The sequence below is a fragment of the Protomyctophum bolini genome (genome assembly GCF_963924005.1).
Source record: "Protomyctophum bolini genome assembly, chromosome: 17".
Classification (NCBI taxonomy): Eukaryota; Metazoa; Chordata; class Actinopteri; order Myctophiformes; family Myctophidae; genus Protomyctophum; species Protomyctophum bolini.
This window is the reverse complement of record NC_137878.1, coordinates 24,999,357-25,005,359: the sequence shown is the minus strand read 5'-3', so window position 1 is coordinate 25,005,359 and position 6,003 is coordinate 24,999,357.

Below are 6,003 nucleotides of genomic sequence, written 5' to 3'. Positions count from 1 at the left end.
TTGGTCTACAGGTAAGGCGACTTTTCCTGCCCCGCTTTTTTCTCTCCCCCCCCCCCACCCCCTCTCTCTCTCTCTCTCTCTCTCTCTCTCTCTCCCTCCCCCCTCTCTCTCTCCCTCCATCCAGCAGGTACACACACACACACACACACACACACACACCACCTCTCTCTCCCTCCTTCTCTCTCTCACCCATTGAATTAATTACCTCGTTTAGGTTCCATGAGTAAATTATTAGAAGGGTAAACAACACACACACAGGCCTAGTGTCGTCATAAGGCATATATTTGCCTTGGCTTTGTTAAATGGCAACGGGTCAACTTCTCTTTACTTTGAGTTGAAATTCTTTCACTGTAAAGAATTTAGTTTGAGGGCGAGTCGTTCGGGACGCTGATTGGCTTGTTTGGCGTGGACGCGGCTCGGTGATAGGCTGCACGGTCAGGTAAGACCTCTGTGATTGGCTGCACGGTCAGGTAAGACCCGCCCTGTAGGCAAACCTCTGCGCAAGCCAAGATACACAATAAAGACACTTCATTGGAGTACAACAATATGAGAGCATGTGCAATAATATATTGCCAAACATTTTGGACTAAACTAGTAAATATAATTATTTTATCCAGATCCAGGGAGAATTAGAGGTAACTGTAAGTCTGTAACGGTGAACGATGCGGTCAGGAGAATGTGATGCTTGACCGCACAGCTTCACAGATGTAAGGACTCTGACCAAGCATGTGCTGATAGGCATCAGGCCTCGGGCACTCAGACACACACACACACACACACACACACACACACTCACACACTGGGGTTAGGCTTCAACGGGGGATGGTTTATTCACATTAATGACCTCTGCTGTAATAGACTGTATTGTTTTTAACAGACTGCCCTTGTCTGTGTCTCTGTGTCTCTCTCTCTCTGTGTGTGTGTGTGTGTGTGTGTGTGTGTGTGTGTGTGTGTGTGTGTGTGTGTGTGTGTGTGTGTGTGTGTGTGCACGTCTCTGTTTCAGGTTTTGTAGACAGAGGTCAGGGAGGAGTCCTGTTATTAGTGACACAATGCCATTGTCTCCATTGAAGCCATTGTACTGGGAGGTCTGCCAGTGTTTGGGAATACCCCACTTAAGTAAACTGTGTGTGTGTGTGTGTGTGTGTGTGTGTGTGTGTGTGTGTGTGTGTGTGTGTGTGTGTGTGTGGCAGGGGGGTGCAGTGTGAGAGGCAGTTTAGTTTTATTTCTGTTTTCTCTGGGGTTTTTTGGCAGATCCAAGACAGATTTTGAAGTTTTGATTGATTGATTGAAGTATTTAACAGTTCTCAGAATTACAGTACATTTCAAGCACAACTCGATGCAAAAATCTGTTAACTGTGAGTGGACGACCCAATAAAGCACTACACTTGTTTACAAGAGGGTCCACCTTGGTCAATTCATCATAACATTTAGAGACGTACAAATATACACTTCTATATCAGCCCTTTGAGAGTGGTTTTGAAGGAGTCAAAGGATTTGCATGTCTTAATGACCGTTGGAAGGGCGTTCCACATTTTGGTGGCATAGGAGCGAAAATCTGGTGTTGTGGGTGTGGACTTCGTTGACATTAAGGAAGTATTTAGACGGGTACATGGGTTGAACAAGAGCCAATGCAATCAATCAGCAACTCAATACGATCTACAGATACATGTGCACCATTTAAATCATCAATGATGTGGATTGATTTAGGATAGGCCTACAATGAAACGCGTAAGTTGCAAGTTAAAGTTACAATGCTGTTTTCTTCATAACGCAGAACGTAAAACATAAATAAACAAAACATACAAATATATAATAGATTGATTGATTTATTAACAGATTGGAGAATTACAGTACATTTCAATCACAACTCAATACGAAACTGTTAACTGTGGACGACACCATGAAGTGCACTTGTTTACAATAAGGCCCACCATGCTCAATTCATCATAACAATTAGAGACGTTGAGAATGCATTGGGATGTAATTTGACCGTGTGATGTTCTGTGACTACGTTTGCATGACAAGATGCGTGCTTTTGCTTATGAATGCCTTGGGGCACTCTTGTATGGAAATATAACAATATGCTTCAAAATTCAGTTGAACCACCAACAGTCTCTACTCTATAATATAGCATTCTCTCTCTCTCTCTCTCTCTCTCTCTCTCTCTCTCTCTCTCTCTCTCTCTCTCTCTCTCTCTCTCTCTCTCTCTCTCTCTCTCTCTCTCTCTCTCTCTCTCACACACACACACACACACACACATTTGAATTTGAAGTGTATGTGTGTATGTCGCTAATGATTGCTATCCTCCCTTGCCTAATTTGTTTTAGTGCACCTGGGCCTTCTGAGCTGCATGTGTGTAAATGGAGCTCCTAGATAAATACAGGTGGGGTCCTTTTCTATACAGACTGCCACTACACCATGAAGAAGAAAGAGAGACAGATGGGGTAGGGAGGGTGAAAGAGAGAGAATATTAATAGAAAGGTGAAGTTAGTTGGTGAAATAATGGTGAGAATGCAGCATTGTTCAATCCTTCTTTTAGAAAAGTCTCTTTTATGCAGCGATGTAGTGAAGCTCTATGCGGTAAAATGCCACATGTTAATTCATCAATTTGTAAGTCAAGCATACTGTACAACTACAAATGTCACCACCTGTAACCTGTAATTTGGTTATATTTGTGTACAGGGCGGCTGTGGCTCAGGAGGTAGAGCAGGTCGTCCAATGAACCCTGGGTCGGCGGTTCGAATCCCGGCTCCTCCTCCTGTCCACATGTGGCAATGTCCTTGGGCAAGAAGACACTGACTTTGCCTCCAATGAGTCGGTTGGTGTGAGCTCGCCACCGTCGGTGTGTGAATGTGGGAAGTGAGGACGCTGGCGTCGACTGTTCGCCGCTTCACCTCCCAATGTATGAATGAATGAACCATTGTAAAGCGCTTTGAGCACTTGGAAAAGCGCTATAAAAATGCAATTCATTCACTTCATTACATTTGTCTCAGAGTTCAGTGAACATGGAGGGTTTTTACTCTACTGTGCACATGACTTGTACCTGTTGGAATGTCTGCCATGTGGAGCGGTGACAGCTGAAACACACACAGCCCCCACACAGGCAGGCATGGGCAAGACTGCTAATTCAGGGCCCGGGAGTGTGTGTGGAAACACAGAATTCCTTTACCTGTGTGTGTGTGTGTGAGAGAGAGGTGAACGGTGGATGGATCCCACATTCCGGGCGTGTTTTCCCTCTGGAAGAAGCTGCTTGTCTGGACTTGACCTGAGATAGGGTGTCAGTGGTGTCTACCTGTTTGGCAGCTGAAACCAGTGCAGACCACTAGCAAGCACAGCCACACTGAGCCCAACTGCTAGGGAGAGAGAGTAATGTGGCAAGGGGGGGGGGGGGGGGGCAAGAGAAAGGGAGGAGAAGCAAAGCAATTCGACAGCAGTAGGCCTACAGTGGGAAAAGGTGAGGGAGATTAGATAAGATCTTGGTACATAGAAATTGATTTATTGGAGATTCTGACTTTCAATTGTAGCCCTACACACATTTTGTTTTGATTGTATGTTGTTCCACTTTTTGCTTTGACAATGTAAACGTGCGTTTTCTCATGCCAATAAAGCCCTTGAATTGAATTGATTAGAAAAGTGTGTGTGTGTGTGTGTGTGTGTGTGTGGCGCGCGTGCGTGCCTGCGTGCATGCGTGCATGCGTGTGTGCGTGTGCATAGATAGACACTAGCCTCGCAGTGGCCAGACGCGAATCTGCCGGTGAAAAAAAGAATCACACCCGTGTGAATTGAGTGGTGCAACTACGTGTGGGGGTCCCTGGGGGAGTCCCTGGAAGTTTCAGACCCACAGGAACGCGGCCAGGGGGGCGGCCCGGTTCTGGCGAGCCGCCCCGCGTCCGAAACGGTCGAGAAATTACGGTTACCGTGTGGGGGTCCCAAGGGGGTACGTCCTCTACTGTACTGTCACTGTACTGTACTGTCACACCCGAAATCACGTAATGGCTTTCCAGAATGCAGCTGTGCACAGTGTGAAGCTTAATAGCGCCACTTTGTCACCTGTTGGTACCCTAAACATACAGACAGACAGACAGACATAGGGACAGACGTAGCTAGGGATGGACGGACATAGCTGGGCATTGGAGTGGCTGCACCCTATGTTTGCGCCACTCAAAAATTGCCTTCGGCGACAGTGTTGTTTTTGTCAGTAAATTTTGATTTTAGTTTTAGTCATAGTCTTTTGAATAATTTTCATTTAGTTTTAGTCACATTTTAGTCACCTGGAATGTTTTAGTCGACTAAATGTCATACGATTTTAGTAGACTAAATCTACAGTTGATTTAGTCGGCTAAAATGTATTTTGACGGGCCTTGATGTCGTTGTAATGGTATATTTGACACTTTGTTTGCATGCTGAAAATAGCAGATCTACAAGCTTACAAGTTGTAGATCTGATATTTTCCACATGCAACCTAGCATAAAACTGGATAGCTTGTCCATTAGTCCCTCCCTAACATTTTAGTCTAGTTTTTCTGAAATAGGTCTTTGCCTATTATTATTATTATTATTATTATTATTATTATTATATATTATTATTATATATTATATTATTGTATGGCCCATTATGATGTTAACACAGCCTTGTTTCTGTTTTAACATGGTGTCCATATTTTGGGCAAATCAAGATTTTAAAAAAGAAAAAAGAGAAAGAAAAGAGCCTCAAAGAAGTTCAGGAAATTAACACCATTTAATTGTTTTTTTGTTTTGTTTTAATAATTTGATAAAAAATAACCGAATGCAACAAAATTTAATTTAATTTAAGAATATCTCAATATCTATCTATATACTGAATGTGCATGTCATTATATGTCATATTGGAGAACCTGATACACTAGCCAGTCCTTACAGCACTACAGTACTGTACATTACAGTACAGTACTGACTACAGTACTGTGTGTGTGTGTGTGTGTGTGTGTGTGTGTGTGTGTGTGTGTGTGTGCGTGCGTGCGCACTACAGTACTGTGTCCTGTGAGAGGCTGTCAGCACCCTCACAATCAGCCTCTGTCTCTGACCGGCTAAATGGTGACCTTAAGCCCGTTTGACCCCAACCTTCAATTCACCTTGAGATGCATTGTGGGTTCGTGTGTGTGTGTGTGTGTGTGTGTGTGTGTGTGTGTGTGTGTGTGTGTGTGTGTGTGTGTGTGTGTGTGTGTGTGTGTGTGTGTGTGTGTGTGTGTGTGTGTGTGTGTGTGTGTGTGTGTGTGTGTGCGTGCGTGCGTGTGTGTGTGTGCGCGCATGTGTGTGTCCATGTGCACTAGGCAGTATACGTCAAGTACGCCCCATGTGACATAATGCGGTGAAATCTACCAGTATGCGTTGTGTCAGTGTGTGCACGTGAGCACGTGCGCACGTGCGTGCGTGTGTGTGTGTGTTGTGACTCTGTCACGGATCATGTACGCCTCAACTGGTTTTGCAACATTGTGGCATGTCATGGTGGTATAGTGTGGAGAATACAACAGTGGACTGTGTGGCCAAACCTGTTGGTTCGGAAAAATAGGGATATAGTAAAGAGAGGCGTGTGTGTGTGTGTGTGTGTGTGTGTGTGTGTGTGTGTGTGTGTGTGCTTGGGGGGGGGGGGGGGTGTAAGTAGGCCAATGGTGTGTTAAAAGGAAGTGACCAAGAGGGAACATGTAATTGTAATGTAACTTCCTCTTCCCTCAACTAACAGAGAAAATGGATGAGGTCAACTCCGCCTCTCCATCTTTTCCCTCTCAACGTCTGTGTCGTCCTACAGCCGACACACCGACCGGCCAGACGGGTTGACTAGTGAAATGCATCTCTAACCACATTGAAGATGGAATCTTGAAACAACAAGAAAGTGGACCACACACGCCAATATTTTATTTAGGACAGCAGGTTAAGACAGAATCCAACGTTTTGGTGGTTAATCTTAGGCTTAAATTCTGTTTTACCTGCATGCTGTCCTAAATAAAATATTGGCACTCTGGCTATT